The sequence below is a fragment of the Bombus flavifrons genome, chromosome 18 (assembly GCF_040668555.2).
Source record: "Bombus flavifrons isolate JBK064 chromosome 18, iyBomFlav1_principal, whole genome shotgun sequence".
Lineage (NCBI taxonomy): Eukaryota > Metazoa > Arthropoda > Insecta > Hymenoptera > Apidae > Bombus > Bombus flavifrons.
This window is the reverse complement of record NC_138459.1, coordinates 263,341-285,432: the sequence shown is the minus strand read 5'-3', so window position 1 is coordinate 285,432 and position 22,092 is coordinate 263,341. Positions and strand designations below refer to the sequence as shown.

Genomic DNA, 22,092 nt, shown 5'->3' with positions numbered 1-22,092 from the left:
AGGAAAACGCACCTTCGCGCAACGGTCAGTATCAACAACTTCAAATAGAGGAAAATCCCACTCGAGTATGACGGTTTCCGCATCAAAGAAGCTTTCGTCAACAACAGCAGAATTGTCAGAACTCGATTCCAAGGAATCAGCACTGATGTCACGCAACTCCTCCAACAACTTTGGTTCTCGTACTTGGTCACAATACCTCATACGTTTGCTGGGTCCTCCCGAATCACTCATGGATTCTTCGCTATCCCTCTTCCTCTTCCGCTAGAATAATACAAATAGAGCTTAATGGAACAAAACGGGATAAATTAAGCGGACTAAAAACAAGACAAAATACGCACTCGAGAAGCCTGCATAAGAACCTCTGATAAAATTGCCTCCGCAACCATCGTCCAAACGTCAAAGTCCAAATCACCGAAATCTACGTTTATGAAAATAGCAAAAATCGAAAATCAAATTAAATCCCAAAAGCAACCATAACATGGAAATATTCATCAAAACCAAACTTACCCAAGATAAACCAAAAGAAATCCTTGCTGCGGGAGAGTGGCGGATCGCGCGTGTTGCCGGGGCAAGTGTCGATATAATAATGAGACTCTAGCCACCGGCCCTTCCACGCGCCGAAGAACAAAAATTATTCCCACAGTACTAACATAAAGATTCTCAAGAAAAAGACTAGACCAGCATGGAAGGCTCCAAGCCTCCTAGACGCTACCTCAGCAGAAAATAGAACCGATGGGAACTAAGTCGAAATACGGATTTTTGCATTCTCTCACGTACCCGCGATGGGAATCTGGAAGTTAAAAGACAAGATAACGAAGCAAAGGAGACATCAACGATTACAGAATTTGCATTCTCTCACGTACGAGTTCAGGAACCCCAAAACTGCAGCATCCCGATTCCCACGGAAGCGAACCACCAGTTGACCGCCACCCCGTGGGGGATGTTATTATAAATAAGCGCAGGAACATAGAAGATTTTTAATATATTGTCGTCATTCGCGCATTGCACCTCGACGGTCTCTTATTAATTGCTCAGTTTAAGTCACAAATTAAGTTAGAAATCTTTTTAAGTGTTCATTTCATTGGCGAGATTTAAAAAAAAAAAAAAAAAAAAAAACATCCTCATAAATAAATATATTTATACCCGCGACGTTTATCCGAATAAATAAGCCGCAAGCTTATTTAGAGTGTATTTCTAATCAAAAATAAATAAACTACAGTTCTAATAATAATTATACCTGAGTCGAATAACTAAACCAAATAAAAAAAAAAAAATTTCACCGACGACTATTACGAGCCGATGGCCCCTGACGGAACAAGGTAAGAGTCTCAATTTTTATAAAATTTTCTTCTTCTCTAGTAACTTCGCCACATCCAGGAACCGAATCCGATTTACTTGTCATCAATTAATACATTCAATTTCGTTTCAATTTTGAGAATAAACGAAGGGTCATTCGCTGCGTAGGCTTGTGAAAACGGTGTCTTCAATTACTGAAACACTCATTGATCTTCGCATTCCTCCTCCCACTGTTGGCAAAACATTGCCCGTCTTTGGGCAAGGCTTGCGAAATCACACGAGTTTTACGCAGAGAAGACTATCAAATTAGATCTAATTGACCGATATCTTCATTCTTGCCATCGTTGTATACGATTATAAAATAGAATAATTCCCTTCTGAATCTTAACCAAAGGATCATTCGCTGTGTTGGGTTGTGGATAACGGTGTTTCGACTATCGAACCATCTATTGATCTTCGCATTCCTCCTCCCACTGCTGGCAAAATACTGCCCATCTTTGGGCAAGGTTTGCGAAATCACACGAACCCCACACAGAGAGGATCATTGAAATCACTTTCTCGTAAACACTCAATTCGGAAGGCAAGAAGATCGAAACGGTAAAAAAAAAAAAAAAAAAAAAAAAATCACTCTAACAAATGAACTAAGGTCCAGTTCAATGATAGATTCATTGGCGAAATTAAGAGAGGAGGAGAAGGAAACGTAAAGATAAAATTTGCATCAAACGAAGAAAATTCGAAATCTTAACCAATCCATTAACGCGAACACTCTTGTTTTACCGTCCCTAAAACGCTATATATATATATATATATATATATACATATATATAACAACTTGAATAATTCCATATTCAAATTTAAATAAATTCTATACAACGAAATTGAACCGAACTCTCAAATAATTCCTACATACAGATATATACATACACATATATATATATATATATATAATTTTAAATAATTCTATACTGAAGTTTAGATAAATTCCGTGCGAACAAATCGAATACTTATTTTTATCCAACTTTAATCCTCTCCCGTGCGAGTATCCCTGCACATAGCAGGTTAGCCGAAAAACGTGGAAATTATTTTATCAGTAGCCTAACACTAGTCAACGCTATCCATAAGTAATTAATTTATCAATAGAATTATTTCGAAAATAAGTACAAGGAAATTTTTCTATTCGAAACAGTCCTCAGACTGTTTCTGGTGGCAGCAACTACCGTGTGAGAAATATTTCTTATACAGCCAATTAAATTTAAATCTTTCCCTTCAGATTAAATTAAAATCAAAAGTTTGAATTGACTTTAAACGAGTACGTAACAATAAACTTTCAACTTAGAAATAGATTTTAATCGAAAACCTTGATTCAATATCTTAAATATAATTATATCGTGTAAATTTTCCCCTCCTGACGAAACTCAACTAAATCGAACTAAATTAAATTAAATTAAATTAAACAAAACAAAATAAATTAAAACAAACACAAAAAACTAATTAAAATTAAAACAATAAAAAAAAAAAATCTTGCGAATTCAACGGTTTAAAATCAATTCAAACAAACAGGAACGTAACATTAGAGGGTTATATTTTTGGTGGCAGCGGTGGGATACGCTCCACAGAGGATTAAAGTTGTTACATTTATCAATAAATTATATACCTAAGAAATAATGGCGACCGGGCTAGAATCATTAGACGAAGACTTAATCTTGACGTTATCGGAAAAACTTAAAGCATGGGATGCGAATTTTCGCGACATGAGTACAAAACTCGCTGAAGTACAAAATGGCGTGTATGAACTCAAATCAAAAAGGGAACCTGAATCACCCGTATCGCCGCCGGGAACCCAACAAGAGACAATACAGCCAGGCGGATATGTCCAACCGATTAAACTAAAAGACGCGATCGAGTCGGTACCAGTGTTCGACGGCTATCGACCATCGGTATTTCACTTTTTAAGAGCTTGCGAGCGCGCGCGAAATATGATTCCTAGGTATCAAGAACCACAATTAGTAAAATTATTAACCAATAAACTCCGTGGACACGCGTTCCTCGCCATCGAAGATACGGAATTAAGAAGCCTAAACGATTTTGCAAATAAATTAAAGGATCTGTTCGGCCCAAAGAAATCTCTTAACGAATATAAAGGAGAATTAGGGACGATATTTCAACGACCCGGAGAAAACATATTAGATTATATGGATCGCGTTAGAAATCTTAGATTAGCAATAATGGACGGAGAAAGGGGCGACTACGGGATTATATCCCCCGACATCCAAGATACAATAGACTGGGAAACAAGAGAAGCCTTCGTTAAGGGACTCCCGAACGAGGTATATATGCGAGTAAAGCTAGCAGGATACCACACTTTAGAAGACGCGTATCGCCAAGCCGTCAAAGCAACACACGAATTAAAACAAATAAACGATAGAACGCGACCCCAACGACCGATACCTCCGAACAATTACAAACGCGAAAACGTACGTCCTTTGAACACTAACAACAATGTCAGGAATAACCGCCAAGATCGAAGATCAGTACCTCCATCACAGAATTACTCAAATGCTCCGAGACAAAATATTATCACATGTAACTATTGTAAAAAACCTGGGCATTTAGTAAAAGATTGCTACAAATTTAAAGCCCGTGTAGATGCCGGAATAATCGTACCCTATGCTTCGAGACAATCGGGAAACCAAACACGTCCTTCGGGAGAATGGGGCGAGCCTCGAAGGAACGATACGCCGAATCGCCCAAGAGTGCAAGCAGCAACCAGGAGACCGGCGCCGACGGCAACGAACAGAACAAGGGTAGCCGCCCCCGCAAGATCGACTCCACCACCTATAATGAGGAACAGGGCAAACGCAAAGCCGACCGAGAGGACGAACGAACAAGTATTAAATACTGTGGGAGAGACATCCCACAACCAAACGAGGTCACAAACAGAAAATTCAGAATCTCAAGTCAAGAAAGAAAAGGTGAAGCACAAGCAACCGGCGAAGGAGGATCACCAGGAGTTAGATTCGGATTCGGAAGGCGACCTCTCCGAATTATTTCAATAAAATTTAACGATTCCCCAACGACACCAACTGCGCGAATAGTTTCCCCAGAACTAAAAACTAAGACGAGTTTATTATTAGACTCTGGATCGGAGATTAATATTATCAAGAAAACTGCTTTACGCGATTCAGCCATCATCGACGATAAAGAATCAATTGAAGTGCGAGGAATTACGGCAACGAGCCTGGTCTCCCTAGGGCAGACGGTAATACAGGTTGCGGGCCATCCGGTTATTTTTCATGTAGTCGATGATTCATTGCTAATCGATCAAGACGGAATCCTGGGATCCGAATTTTTTGCAGGATGTAAGGCTCGTTTGGACTATGAGGGAAAACATATCAAATGGGGAAATATTTATATTCCCTTTGATACTAAAGAAAAGATAATTATACCTAAGCGAAGCTCAGTAACGTGTTCAGTAAATATCGCAAATCCAGAGATGAAAGAAGGATTTATTCCCAGAATCGAGCCAATCAAGGGAATCTATTTTGGTAATGCAGTTGTGAGGAATTATAGAGGAAAATGTTACATAAGGATAATAAATACTACCTCGAGGAATTACGAATTCACAACACCAACAATGGTAATTAAAGAATTTGAAAACCCCCCCCCGCTTCCTAGGACGGCGTGTAATACAGTTTTAAAATCGAAGGAGAGTAGATACGATCAAATAATTGAGTTACTACGGCTCGAACACTTAAACGAAGAAGAAAAGGAAAACGTTCAAAGGTTGATTCGTAATAATCAAGATAGATTTCATATTCCAGGAGATGCACTTGAAGCAACTGGAGTTTTGGAACATAAAATAATTACAACGGATAATATACCAGTTAATACTAAACAGTATCGATATCCACCAGTACATCGAGAAGAAATAAATCGACAAATTCAAGAATTACTAGATACGGATGTAGTGGAACCGTCGATATCTCCATATAATTCCCCGTTATGGATAGTACCCAAAAAATCCGACTCGCAAGGAAACAAACGCTGGAGATTAGTTATTGATTATAGGAAATTAAACGATAAAACGATCGGCGATGCTTTCCCACTACCCAACATTACAGAAATATTGGATCAATTAGGAAGTGCGAAATATTTTTCCACGTTTGACTTAGCATCGGGCTTTCACCAGATCCGTATGTCACAAGAAGACGCCCACAAAACTGCATTTTCGACACCATATGGACATTATCAATTCAAAAGAATGCCTTTTGGACTAAAGAATGCCCCAGCGACATTTCAACGTTTGATGAACTCAGTGTTATCCGGTCTACAAGGAATAGAACTATTCGTCTATCTGGATGATATAGTGATCTATTCTAGGTCCCTTCAAGAACATGAAATTAAATTTAATAAGTTAATGGAAAGACTGAGGGCAGCTAAATTACGATTACAGCCCGATAAGTGCGAATTTTTACGACACGAAGTGAATTATTTAGGACATATAATTAGTGAAGATGGAGTAAAACCCGATCCGAAGAAAATCGAAGCCGTATCAAAATTTCCGCGACCCAAAAGAGTGAAAAATATCAAACAATTTTTGGGATTAGCAGGATACTACAGAAGATTTATACCCGATTTCTCCAAGGTCGCAAAACCATTGACACAACTATTGAAGAAAGACACTCCCTTTAAATGGACGGAAAATCAAGACAAGGCATTCGAAGATTTAAAGGCAGCACTAATGACAAAACCCATTCTACAATATCCGGATTTTTCTAAACCTTTTAACCTTACTACAGACGCATCAGGGTATGCTATAAGCGGTGTACTAAGTCAAGGGCCAATCGGAAAAGATTTACCGATTGCGTATGCCTCAAGACTATTGAATTCTGCTGAACAAAACTACTCTACCATAGAAAAGGAGTGTCTGGCAATCGTTTACAGCGCGATGCATTTCCGACCGTATCTTTACGGAAGGAAATTTACTATCGTAACCGATCATAAACCCTTAGTCTGGATGCATTCTATCAAAGACCCTACATCGAGAATTTGGAAATGGAAATTGAAATTATCGGACTTTGAATTCGATATTGTGTACAAGGAAGGTAGGGCGAATGCAAACGCTGACGCATTATCTAGGAATCCTCCGGAAATTTGTCTACCAATCAGAAGGAGAGAGGAAGTCTCACCAATTCGCTATCCTGTCTCAAAAAGATTCGAAAAGGATACATCGTCTGAAGACTCTCCCATATTCGAAACTAAACCACGCGGCTTGCCTCAACCCACTGATCCTGCAAAACGAGAAAAGGTTTGTGCTCGGAAGTACCTTGCATTGGAAGAAACGCCCGTAAAATATTTTGACGAAGCACTAGCCGAGCTCGATGTAAATAAAGAAATAACTGATCGAGGGAAAAGGAGAATGGGTACAACAAGCGAAGAGGAGTATTCCGCCGAAACTCCAGAACTAACTCGACAACGAGAAAGGGATACGCATGTCTCAAAAAGATTCAAATTGGATACGTCAACCGAAGATTCTCCCATATTCGAAGCTAAACCACGCGCCTGGCCTCAAGCCAGTGATTCGAAAAATCAAGGAAAGGTTTATACCCGAAAACATCGTACAATAGAAGAAACCCCCATAAAATATTCTGATCAGGCACTGGCAGAAGTCGATGTAAATATAGATAGAGGAATAACCAAGCGAGAAAAAGAAGACACAGATACGACAGGCGAAGAAGAGCTCTCTACTGTAATTCCGGAATTAATTCCACAACGAGAAAAGGACCAGAGACCTACAATAATTGCGGAACAAAAAATTTCAGAAACCCGAGATTCAATTACAAGAGTAAATGACCATAAAATAATATTCATAGATGTACATGGCAACCCGATAGATAAAGGAGCCTTAGAAATGAAAGAGATGGGAAAATTGCCTCGTTACGAAGATTTAATGTTGGAAAAAGCAAGATTGAACTGCGATTCCGGGAAATACATCGTATCTCTACCAATAAAGGAAAATAGGAATATTCCAATAGCACCAGAAAATTTATTAAACTCACTACGATCTCTACTAGATGTAGTAAATGAAAAACAATTTACTTCCTTTAGCATTAGCAAAGGAAATTTGGAGGAAATACCCTGGCGATATACAATCAGAAAATTAAAAGAAATATTTATGGAAAAAACCCTAACCATCACTATTTGCACGGGGGAAGTAATTACCCCGCCTGTGGAAGCGCGAAACAACATAATACGAGAAAAACATGAATCAAGTGTAGCAGGACACAAGGGAATAACAAAAACTTATCAAAGAATACGACAATATTATTATTGGGAAAACATGAAAAAGGAAATTCAAGATTACGTAAACACATGTAAGGAATGTCAATTGAAGAAACTCACAAGAATAAAAGCAAAACAACCGATGGTACTTACAGACACACCAGGTAAAGCGTTCGACAAGATTAGTATGGATATTGTAGGTCCATTGCCAAAAACTCAAAAGGGGAATGAATATATTTTAACTATCCAAGATTTATTAACAAAATACTCTATCGGGATTTCAATAGGAGGAATCTCTTCAGCCGAGGTAGCGGATGCATTCGTAAAGCAATTTATTTGTCGTTTCGGATCACCGAGAGCTATCCTCACTGATCAAGGAACAAACTTCACATCCTCGCTAATGAAGAAAGTAGCAAAGAGATTCCGCATCAAACAATATACCACGACGGCATATCATCCACAAAGTAACGGTTCGATCGAAAGATCCCACCACGTACTGATTGAATATCTCAAGCTATACATTGAAAATTCCAAAAACTGGGACGAATGGGTAGAATTAGCTATGTTTTCCTATAATACTTCTGTACACGAAGGAACGAAATTCTCTCCGCACGAATTAGTCTTTGGACATTTAGCCAGAGAGCCTACAGGTGAAGTAATAATCGAAGAGAACATGGAACCAACATACGCAGAATACCTCGGAGATCTGTTCGATAAAATTAACACGGTACAACGAATAGCAAGGGAAAATTTGATAAAATCTAAACTAAAATCAAAAGAATACTACGACCGACGAATCAACCCTCAAAATTTTAAAGTAGGGGATTCAGTATATCTATTAAAAGAACCTAGTAAAGGAAAATTCTCCGATCAATATACTGGACCACATAAAGTGCTAGAAATCTTGCAAAACCAAAACGTCAAGATTGAAGTAAAAGGGATTCCGCGAACAGTGCACCTAAACAAGTTAAAACTAGCGCATAACCGAAGTAAACAATAGACAAAACGATTTCAGTGGGCAAAATAGTACAATACTGTATATTGTAGTGCTGCTCGTTGAATAATACAAATAGTGGAAACCTAAAAAAAAAAAAAAAAAAAAAAAAAAAAAAAAAAAAAAAAAAAGAAAAAAAAAAAAGAGAGAGAGAAAAAAATATATAAAAAAAAAAGAGAGAGAAAAATTATTAAGTGTGCTCCGATTATTGTTTGAATATAAAATGTGTGAATTCAATGAATAATTAAAATAGTGAAAGTGAAAGTTACCTTGTGAATAAGTAATCAACATGCAAGAAAGGTGTACGTGCAAGTATAGGTTGTGAATCTTTATTTGTGGAACGTAATGTACGACAACTACCTAAAATAAGTGAATAAATTAGTTTCAATTGTTTCAGTGCAAAATACAAGATTACTAAATGTCATAATTAAAACAAAAGCAAGTGTGACTCTGTTCGTCGAATAATACAGATAGTGGAAACCTAAAAAGAAAAAGAAAATTATTAAGTGTGCTCCGATTATTGTTTGAATATAAAATGTGTGAATTCAATGAATAATTAAAATAGTGAAAGTGAAAGTTACCTTGTGAATAAGTAATCAACATGCAAGAAAGGTGTACGTGCAAGTATAGGTTGTGAATCTTTATTTGTGGAACGTAATGTACGACAACTACCTAAAATAAGTGAATAAATTAGTTTCAATTGTTTCAGTGCAAAATACAAGATTACTAAATGTCATAATTATATTGTGGTTAAAACAAAAGCAAGTGTGACTCTGTTCGTCGAATAATACAGATAGTGGAAACCTAAAAAGAAAAAGAAAATTATTAAGTGTGCTCCGATTATTGTTTGGATATAAAATGTGTTAATTCAATGAATAATTAAAACAGCGAAAGTGAAGTTTACATTGTGAACAAGTAATCATCATACAAGAAAGTGTATGTGCAAATATAGGTTATGGATCCCTGTTTGCGGAATACAATGTACGACAGCCAGCTGAAATAAATGAATGAATTAACTTCAAGTGTTTCAATGCAAAATACAATATTACTAAATGTTATAACAATATTGTGATCAAATCAGAAGGAAGAGTGACACTGTTCGTCGAATAATACAGATAGTGAAAACCTAAAAGGGAAAAAGAAAACTATTAAGTGTGCTCCGATTATTGTCTGAATATAAAATGTGTTAATTCAATGAATAACTAAAATAGTGAAAGTGAAAGTCACCTTGCGAACAAGTAATCGCTATACAAAAGATTTACGTGCAAAATAGGCCATGGATCCCTGTTTGCGGAACACCATGTACGACAGCCAGCTGAAAGTAAATAAATGGATTAACTTCGATCGCCTTAATACAAGAGGCAACACTACTAAACGTCATAGCAAGACTATGAAAGCGTGACACTGTTCGTCGAATGGCACAGATAACAGGTAACCTGAAAAAAAAAAAAGGGGGGAAAGATTACTACAAGTGCTCCAATTATTGTTTGAATATGAAAAGTAATAGTTCAACGAATATTTAAAACAGTGAAGGTGCAACTTACCTCATGAACAATCAAACACCATACAAGAAGCGCACAAGCATGAATTTCACAAATTAATAAGAAGAAATGAAATAGTTGATAAGTATAGAAAGTGGTTAGGAAGATAATTAAGATAGATTAATTGGAAGCTAGTAATAGATAGAACCAGAGTAAAGGATAGTATATTGTATTAACTATTATATCTAACATGTAGAAGCATATTTTGTAATACACAATAGCGGTCGCTCACACAATATATCATACACATATTGAATTAATAAATTAAACAGTACCTTTATGATCGCAGACATAGGATGATTGAAGGCAACCATAGTAAGTATCCAAGGTAATACCGAAGAATCTGATGATGATGTGAGAATGATCCAGGTAAGCAACGCAGCATCAAAAATCTAAAAAGAAATTTTTTTTTTTTTTACAAACAATGTTAATCTAACAAATACGACTTAATCACTAATAAAGGAACTAATTCATATCAAACATAAAATAATAACAATAGCAAACATAAGCAATAATAAAATTAATAGGGAAATAAGAAAGGTTAATAAACACAGAAATAGGTTAGAAACTAATCACGATAGACTAACTAAATATTAACAAGTCATGACTGAACTTAGTACCAAGGAATAAAGTTATAGTACATGAAAGCGACTGGTAACACAATACACAAAATACTAACTAAATTAAACGAGACTTATATAAACGCAAGTCACGTATAACCAAAACGATGACCATTGAAATTCGACAACAATATAACCCATGTTATTACATTAAAGTAACACGCGGTATCTACACGCACAATACCATGAAACACAAAACAACATTACAAAACACTACTAAATAAAATCATAACCAGTTATTTCAATAATACATTACTGTTGACATTAAAACAACACCATACCAAAGATACACGCGAGCGACCATGTTGAAAAAAAAAAAAATACGTCGCGCACACCCCACACACACACACCTCAACACGAATAATAACCAATACAATGTAATGTAGGATCATGATAGTTATGTTAGGTACTAAATAAAAAAAAAAGAAGAGAGGAGAGTAAAAAAAAAAAAAAAAAAAAAAAAAAAAAAAAGAGAGAAAAAAAAAGGGGAAATAATAAATAATAACTAACATATTCATAACATATTACATATATATTATATTATATACAGGGATACAATATTCATATAAAGGGACGGATCCGAACGAAACATATAAAAATAAAAATAAAATAAATAAAAAAAAAATATAATAAAAATATATATATTAATTGTTTTTGTATGTATGTACAGAACGAGTGGCGAACTCATCAATTCTGACATAGAAAATCCAGACGGACCCGAGCTCGCATTCGATCTGGAAGTGACAGAGGAGGTTGAGTCCTGCCTCTGTGTTCAGTTGTTATGTCCCGTTAACAATTATGATACCGGCTATTTTTGCCAAGACTGTTTCGACGGCCTGGATCCGGACGACCAGGACCTGTGTGAAGAGCCGCCCATCCATTTTCTATGCGGAGTACCTTTAAGAACACAAATATCACGCTGCACCATGTGCGGTATAAACATAGCAGACGTACAACCCGCTACATCATGCCTCCAATGCATGATGGTCTACTATAATCTGACTCACCTTGAAAGAGAATTTTTAGTTCAAGGAAGGATACTCCGCACCACCGAAATATAACGTACTTGTGTGCTGTGCACGAAAGGAAATACTTAAATCCACCTGTAAACAAACAACATTAATAACTATACATATAATTTTTATTCATGTTTACTAATATATATACACGCATGTTTTAAAGTAGATGATATTTGTAACACTCACTTCCATTGACAATGCAAGTGACTTATAAAATAAATTGTCATATTTATACACACACACATATATATATATACGAAAACAAGCTACACTTGTGACACTTCTACCTATTAATAATACATACTTATAACGATAAAATAAATCCCATTTATATTACTCATCAAAACGTACGCATATATGTATATAATTATAACTCACGTAGCCTTCATAAAATTATTTTCACTGACAGCATGTACATCAAACCTAAAATAGAACAAAGTTATAGAAAAAAGGGGGAAAAGGAAGAAAGGGAAAAGAGAAAATGTATAAATATAATTTCCTTTCTTTACACACATATATATATATATATATATATTAAAAGGTTATTCTTATTTCTGAAAACTCAAGAGTAAGAAACAATTTAATAAACTGTTAATAGGAAGATGAATCACCTGGTCATCGTACTTACCCTCATCAAAATAACATATGGCCTGGTAGGATACGACTGCAATGGCAACCACCTCAACGTTACCACCATCTCTTTAAACTCCATCGGGGACTGCAGCATACAACCTGCAACGACAGAAACCCAAGATATTTATATTCAACTACTGCAACTCTCAGAATTCGAATTTACCAGTGTAAGGCAATGCAAGGTGCAAATAACTCGAATTATACATTACTGTGGCATGCACTCCCACACGTCGGCAGTGCATAATGGATTCGCCGAATACCTTCAGGAAACAACTGCCCAACAATGTGCAAGAATGCACCAGGACGGCACGTTTTCACTCGGACCACAAAACCTCATAGTAGGCTTAAAGGATAATGCAACGGAAACGCAGTCGCTTATCCTAGCCGGCAAGCTAACAAACGACGGCAGCTGCCAGGGAACACAGTACGTAGACCCATACGGGAGCTGGGAAAGGGTAGTCGTACAAGCCACAGTGAGGATAAGTTTAAGATCAGGAGTCGTGCCAGTACGTATTGAAGCAAATAAAATTATACTGAAATCAGGAACAGTATGTACCTTCAGCGAAGGAAACTGCCTAGACGCTGAGGACGGGTACACTTATTGGCAACCACAACCGCCCTCACCATGCAAATTTGATCAATACGATGTGCTATATGAAGGAATTGCTACAAAGATTCAGGAAATAAGAACCAACAGGGAACCAGCACAACCAGTTTATGCATTGACAACACAAGAAGTAACCTTTGCACTGACTAAAACCGGAGAACAACCCCTGTGCGGATACACCTTACTATCGACAGAACACCCAAAATTGTTCCTGTTGGAAACAACAAAAGGGAATACGTTCATATCCAAAAGCAAGACAGCAGTTGAAAATCTGGATATATTCACCTACGTTAACTCTAAATTCGTTTATGTAGAAAAACATATTAAAAGACAAATGACGGCACTATACCATGATGTACTGACACAACGATGCACCACGGAAAAGAAGTTAATAGAAAACGCTTTAAGTTTAGCAATCCTATTACCCGATGAGTTCGCATATACAGTAACTAAAACCCCGGGACACATGGCCTTGATTGCTGGAGAAGCGGTCCATATAGTCAAATGCATTCCCGTGCAAGTAAAAATACGACACACAACGGAATGCTATTCGGAGCTACCGGTTTGGCAAGGAAATCGTACCGCATTTTTAACACCAAAGACACACATCCTAACTCAACATGGAAACCATAGGGAATGTAGTGCAATACTACCCACATTATACAATATCGACGGACTTTGGCACAAATTCCTACCAAAACCGATGGAAGCAATCGCACCACAAGAACTCCACCCAGACGTACGCCAAACATGGCAATATTCAGCACCATCATCATTGGCCACAAGCGGGATATACACCCAAAAGGACCTGGATACACTTCGAGACCACGTCATGTTCCCGGCAGAAAAAACAGCAGTCTTAAACACACTGGCCAGAGGGGCGACAGGAAAATCAATCGTCCCTGGAACGGTAAACATCCTGGGAGTCATGGACGAAAACACATTAACGACAATAGCGAAAAATACCGCATCGAAATTATGGTCTGGTTTCATGGAATTTGGAACGATCAGTGCAGCAATATTTGGAATAATTGTAATATTTAAACTAATCAAGACAATAGTAGACATAACTATACACGGATACCAGTTACGCGAGACTTACGGATGTGGAATCGCCCTACTAGGAGCAATATGCGGGTCAGTCACACACCTGCTATTATACCTCAAAAGAAGACGAAATGTCGACGATCCAGCGACACAACCTCAAGGAATATCAATAACACCAACAGTCACCCAACAACCAACAGCATCTACGTTCGCCTTGAGCGAACTCAAAGACACCATCAGTCAAATTTCCTCCGGAAATTTGAACTCCAAGGGCGGGGGTGTCACGTCCCGCGCTCCGCACGTGCCGTAACGAAAATACAAAGCTACTATACGGAAATCAGCGCGAGTAAAATTTGAATAGACCAAGGAACACACGCTACTGCAAAACAAAATAAAAGATTAACGAATAAGGGCGACTATAGACTAACTATAGGGATGAATATATACGAAACACAAAATATGTAGAATAAAATCAACCAATAAATAAATATATGCACATAACACTAAATAAATCTACCAATAACCGACACGATATTTAAAAACCTATGGTTCAATAAATCAACCAATAAATAAAATATAGGTATATAACATCAAATAAACCTACCAATATCCTATGAACTTGATAACTTGGCAAAGGATAAACCACGATTCGAAAAACTAACCGATAACTATCAGTATAAAATAAAGTCAATTAATAAACTGGACTAGATACGAACCGATCAAATAAAACAAGAATAAGTAGGATTATATATGACAAATTCGCAAAGGAGCAACAAGAAGATATACTACAATCAATCAACGAAGACGGAATATGTGAAATACAAAAGAAGAATTTAAATCAGTAAATAAAAATTAATTAATGAATTAAACGAGTGGCGAACCAAACGAGTAAATCAAGAAATAAGAATGACTACAGAAGGGAAATAATTGAAACAGCGGGAATACATTTTTTTTAATTAACAAAACAAATGATCAAAACAACTAACATCGCAGCAACTTGGAGTATTATACACAAATATATACATATATGTTAAACACATAACAATTTAGTAAATATTAGAAATAAAACTTTCAATACTATGTAACAAATCCAAAATTATCAAATTTCAAATATATATGCATATACGAAATCAAATGGTTAACAGTCTAATAAACACCTAACCTAAAATACACAATACTACACTATTAAAAAAAAAAAAAAAAAAAAAACTTATATAAAAATCACATTGACGGAAATATGTATATGTGTGCGCATTCTATACTATTAAATCAAATTAACAATCTGGTAAACATAAAATACATAATCAAAACTCGTGCTCATTCTAGTAAAGAACTACATATGAAAACTATACTACGAAACATGCATGTCTATATATATATATATAAAACCTAGATTTTAAACCAAGCTATTAATAATCTAATATAAAAGATATAGAACATACACATAGTACTATTGAAACTAACCAACTAACTACTTGTTAGCAAATCCAGCGATTAAAAATAATTAACACCGCCTCGACTGGGAGAATTGCGTACAGCATAAATATGTAAACCATATCAAACACATAATAATCTGGTAAACTTTCAATACTACGTTGTCACATTACAAAACATATAGGTATATATATATATAAAAACAAATAATTGACATATAACCTCAAATACACAATTAAAGAATTTTTTAACAAAAAAAAAAAAAAAAAAAAGAAAGGTCACACTATCAGAAATATATATATATATACTTATGTGTGTGTATGCGTGTTCTATTCTACTAAATCAAAATTAACTAGTAAACATAAAATAAATAATTAAAACTAGCCAACATTTCAGTAAAGAATTTCATGAAACATGCACGCATACATACAAAATCTATATTTTAAACCAAATTATTAATAATCTAAATGAATATAAAAGATATAGAACATACAGTACTATTGAAACTAACCGACTAACTACTTGTTAGCAAATCCAGCGATTAAAAATAATTAACACCGCCTCGATTGGGAGAATTGCGTACAGCATAAATATGTAAACCATATCAAACACATAATAATCTGGTAAACTTTCAATACTACGTTGTCACATTACAAACATATAGATATATATATATATATAAAAACAAATAATTGACATATAACCTCAAATACACAATTAAAGAATTCTTTTTAACAAAAAAAAAGAGAAAGGTCACACTATCAGAAATATATACATATATACTTATGTGTGTGTATGCGTGTTCTACTCTACTAAATCAAAATTAACTAGTAAACATAAAATAAATAATTAAAACTAACCAACATTTCAGTAAAGAATTTCATGAAACATGCACGCATACATACAAAATCTATATTTTAAGCCAAATTATTAATAATCTAAATGAACATAAAAGAAGTAGAACACACAACATAACATTATTTAAACTAACTAACATTCGGATAACCTCAGAGAATTTTATATGAAAACTACACAAAAAAAAGAGAGAGAAAAAATATATATGTATATTTATATATATGTGTGTACTTTATGTTATCGAACATTCTACTCAAAACAATAAAACAATGCTATTAATGAGTTATAAAATTTAACAACAATACTATTCGCATGTTATTATATGAACACACAATATATAAATATAGTATATATATATGTATATATATATATATATATATATTATAAATACACAAACAATACTATCCTAACTGCGCTAGAATAAAGAAAATTAAGGCGGAGAAATAATTATTTCAATATTAAATAAAAGCAAAGACCCGTCACTATACTGGAGATATTCACGAACAGCCATCTTAGATTGTCATAGCTCTTACACGTGTGCATCGGAACACATGCAATAGTTATACGCATTAAATAAGTGCAAAATAATGTTATTCTCGCCTCAACTACACGTCAAACATAAAAAAGGGGGTTTTAATAATTAACAAATAAATAATAGATTCGATATTAACAAAAGTCACTATATGCTAGGGACATTCACAGGCGGCCATTTTGGATAATCCACATGCGTATTAACCTTCTTGCTTTACAAATAAATTATATTCTCAATCAATAAAAAAAAAAAAAAGAAAGAAAAGAAAAAAAAAAAGAGAAAAAAAAGGAAGAGAATAAATATTTAGTACAAATGGGAGATCGTAATAAGGAAAGAATAAGTAATAATTAATACCTAATCAGCCGTAAGGAACAATCGTGAAAACACATTGTTAAGATTAATTAACATTTTTTCAAAATTGAATAAATCCTATGTGTAACTACATTATCGAACACAAATGTAAAAAAAATATATATATATATATATTATAAAAGAAATACAAATATATAACTACACTATCAAACACAAATGTAAAAAAATATATATATATATATATATTATAAAAGAAATACAAAATAAAATATATAAAAGTATACACACGTACTTAACAAACATAAAAAGAAATAAATTATGAAACAAGTATATAAACATATATATATATGTATATATATATATATATATTTAACATACAACCAAAATAAAAGAAAACCGAAATTGTTAAACGGCGAAACTACAAATACAGAGCAACTATACTAAATCGAAATCAGGACAAGGAGCTCCAGGATAAAGCTCGCTAAACTTACACATACACCAATAACGTACGACAGGGGAAATTCCCCTTTCTCCAGAAGCATGATGGCGAAGATGTGCCTCCAGAACTACTTCAGGGATTTCATCAGGAAAACGCACCTTCGCGCAACGGTCAGTATCAACAACTTCAAATAGAGGAAAATCCCACTCGAGTATGACGGTTTCCGCATCAAAGAAGCTTTCGTCAACAACAGCAGAATTGTCAGAACTCGATTCCAAGGAATCAGCACTGATGTCACGCAACTCCTCCAACAACTTTGGTTCTCGTACTTGGTCACAATACCTCATACGTTTGCTGGGTCCTCCCGAATCACTCATGGATTCTTCGCTATCCCTCTTCCTCTTCCGCTAGAATAATACAAATAGAGCTTAATGGAACAAAACGGGATAAATTAAGCGGACTAAAAACAAGACAAAATACGCACTCGAGAAGCCTGCATAAGAACCTCTGATAAAATTGCCTCCGCAACCATCGTCCAAACGTCAAAGTCCAAATCACCGAAATCTACGTTTATGAAAATAGCAAAAATCGAAAATCAAATTAAATCCCAAAAGCAACCATAACATGGAAATATTCATCAAAACCAAACTTACCCAAGATAAACCAAAAGAAATCCTTGCTGCGGGAGAGTGGCGGATCGCGCGTGTTGCCGGGGCAAGTGTCGATATAATAATGAGACTCTAGCCACCGGCCCTTCCACGCGCCGAAGAACAAAAATTATTCCCACAGTACTAACATAAAGATTCTCAAGAAAAAGACTAGACCAGCATGGAAGGCTCCAAGCCTCCTAGACGCTACCTCAGCAGAAAATAGAACCGATGGGAACTAAGTCGAAATACGGATTTTTGCATTCTCTCACGTACCCGCGATGGGAATCTGGAAGTTAAAAGACAAGATAACGAAGCAAAGGAGACATCAACGATTACAGAATTTGCATTCTCTCACGTACGAGTTCAGGAACCCCAAAACTGCAGCATCCCGATTCCCACGGAAGCGAACCACCAGTTGACCGCCACCCCGTGGGGGATGTTATTATAAATAAGCGCAGGAACATAGAAGATTTTTAATATATTGTCGTCATTCGCGCATTGCACCTCGACGGTCTCTTATTAATTGCTCAGTTTAAGTCACAAATTAAGTTAGAAATCTTTTTAAGTGTTCATTTCATTGGCGAGATTTAAAAAAAAAAAAAAAAAAAAAAAAACATCCTCATAAATAAATATATTTATACCCGCGACGTTTATCCGAATAAATAAGCCGCAAGCTTATTTAGAGTGTATTTCTAATCAAAAATAAATAAACTACAGTTCTAATAATAATTATACCTGAGTCGAATAACTAAACCAAATAAAAAAAAAAATTTCACCGACGACTATTACGAGCCGATGGCCCCTGACGGAACAAGGTAAGAGTCTCAATTTTTATAAAATTTTCTTCTTCTCTAGTAACTTCGCCACATCCAGGAACCGAATCCGATTTACTTGTCATCAATTAATACATTCAATTTCGTTTCAATTTTGAGAATAAACGAAGGGTCATTCGCTGCGTAGGCTTGTGAAAACGGTGTCTTCAATTACTGAAACACTCATTGATCTTCGCATTCCTCCTCCCACTGTTGGCAAAACATTGCCCGTCTTTGGGCAAGGCTTGCGAAATCACACGAGTTTTACGCAGAGAAGACTATCAAATTAGATCTAATTGACCGATATCTTCATTCTTGCCATCGTTGTATACGATTATAAAATAGAATAATTCCCTTCTGAATCTTAACCAAAGGATCATTCGCTGTGTTGGGTTGTGGATAACGGTGTTTCGACTATCGAACCATCTATTGATCTTCGCATTCCTCCTCCCACTGCTGGCAAAATACTGCCCATCTTTGGGCAAGGTTTGCGAAATCACACGAACCCCACACAGAGAGGATCATTGAAATCACTTTCTCGTAAACACTCAATTCGGAAGGCAAGAAGATCGAAACGGTAAAAAAAAAAAAAAAAAAAAAAAATCACTCTAACAAATGAACTAAGGTCCAGTTCAATGATAGATTCATTGGCGAAATTAAGAGAGGAGGAGAAGGAAACGTAAAGATAAAATTTGCATCAAACGAAGAAAATTCGAAATCTTAACCAATCCATTAACGCGAACACTCTTGTTTTACCGTCCCTAAAACGCTATATATATATATATATATATATATACATATATATAACAACTTGAATAATTCCATATTCAAATTTAAATAAATTCTATACAACGAAATTGAACCGAACTCTCAAATAATTCCTACATACAGATATATACATACACATATATATATATATATATATAATTTTAAATAATTCTATACTGAAGTTTAGATAAATTCCGTGCGAACAAATCGAATACTTATTTTTATCCAACTTTAATCCTCTCCCGTGCGAGTATCCCTGCACATAGCAGGTTAGCCGAAAAACGTGGAAATTATTTTACCAGTAGCCTAACACTAGTCAACGCTATCCATAAGTAATTAATTTATCAATAGAATTATTTCGAAAATAAGTACAAGGAAATTTTTCTATTCGAAACAGTCCTCAGACTGTTTCTGGTGGCAGCAACTACCGTGTGAGAAATATTTCTTATACAGCCAATTAAATTTAAATCTTTCCCTTCAGATTAAATTAAAATCAAAAGTTTGAATTGACTTTAAACGAGTACGTAACAATAAACTTTCAACTTAGAAATAGATTTTAATCGAAAACCTTGATTCAATATCTTAAATATAATTATATCGTGTAAATTTTCCCCTCCTGACGAAACTCAACTAAATCGAACTAAATTAAATTAAATTAAATTAAACAAAACAAAATAAATTAAAACAAACACAAAAAACTAATTAAAATTAAAACAATAAAAAAAAAAAAAATCTTGCGAATTCAACGGTTTAAAATCAATTCAAACAAACAGGAACGTAACAAGCGTTTAAACGTCGAAATATCTCAAACGGGAAGGAAATGACGGTCAGTTTTCATCAAAATCGACGAAATCATCGAGATTTGCGAGCTGTTCCGCTTGTTTCGACGGTTAAACGGTTGTTTATTACATTCTGCGCGTAAAAAGGAGTAAAAAGAGCGCTTAAACGTCGAAATATCTCAAGCGGGAAGGAAATGACGGTCAGTTTTCATCAAAATCGACGAAATCATCGAGATTTGCGAGCTGTCCCGCTTGTTTCGACGGTTAAACGGCTGTTTATTACATTCTGCACGTAAAAAGGAGTGAAATGAGCGTTTAAACGTCGAAATATCTCAAACGGGAAGGAAACGACGGTCAGTTTTCATCAAAATCGACGAAATCATCGAAATTTGCGAGCTGTTCCGCTTGTTTTGACGGTTAAACGGTTGTTTATTACATTTTGCACGTAAAAAGGAGTAAAAAGAGCGCTTAAACGTCGAAATATCTCAAACGGGAAGGAAAGGACGGTCAGTTTTCATCAAAATCGACGAAATCATCGAGATTTGCGAGCTGTTCCGCTTGTTTCGACGGTTAAACGGTTGTGCATTGCATTCTGCACGTAAAAAGGAGTAAAAAGAGTGCTTAAACGTCGAAATATCTCAAACGGGAAGGAAACGACGGTCAGTTTTCATCAAAATCGACGAAATCATCGAGATTTGCGAGCTGTTCCGCTTGTTTCGACGTTTAAACGGTTGTTTATTACATTCTGCACGTAAAAAGGAGTAAAAAGAGCGCTTAAACGTCGAAATATCTCAAACGGGAAGGAAACGACGGTCAGTTTTCATCAAAATCGACGAAATCATCGAGATTTGCGAGCTGTTCCGCTTGTTTCGACGGTTAAACGGTTGTGCATTGCATTCTGCACGTAAAAAGGAGTAAAAAGAGTGCTTAAACGTCGAAATATCTCAAACGGGAAGGAAACGACGGTCAGTTTTCATCAAAATCGACGAAATCATCGAGATTTGCGAGCTGTTCCGCTTGTTTCGACGGTTAAACGGTTGTTTATTACATTCTGCGCGTAAAAAGGAGTAAAAAGAGCGCTTAAACGTCGAAATATCTCAAGCGGGAAGGAAATGACGGTCAGTTTTCATCAAAATCGACGAAATCATCGAGATTTGCGAGCTGTTCCGCTTGTTTCGACGGTTAAACGGTTGTGCATTGCATTCTGCACGTAAAAAGGAGTAAAAAGAGTGCTTAAACGTCGAAATATCTCAAACGGGAAGGAAACGACGGTCAGTTTTCATCAAAATCGACGAAATCATCGAGATTTGCGAGCTGTTCCGCTTGTTTCGACGTTTAAACGGTTGTTTATTACATTCTGCACGTAAAAAGGAGTAAAAAGAGCGCTTAAACGTCGAAATATCTCAAACGGGAAGGAAACGACGGTCAGTTTTCATCAAAATCGACGAAATCATCGAGATTTGCGAGCTGTT

At 35.6% G+C, this 22,092-nt stretch overlaps 1 long non-coding RNA gene across 1 annotated transcript in view; it reads right to left on the bottom strand.

Moving 5' to 3' along the window:
- Positions 1–9,190: 9,190 nt before the first annotated feature.
- The window catches only part of LOC138188978 (uncharacterized), a 52,818-nt gene continuing 39,916 nt past the window's right edge, over positions 9,191–22,092 (bottom strand). Inside the window, exons 2-3 of the long non-coding RNA XR_011175777.1 lie at positions 9,477–9,566; positions 9,191–9,376 (exon numbers count right to left, since the gene is read on the bottom strand). This is a non-coding gene — a long non-coding RNA (uncharacterized LOC138188978). The remainder of the gene's footprint in view (positions 9,377–9,476; positions 9,567–22,092) is intronic.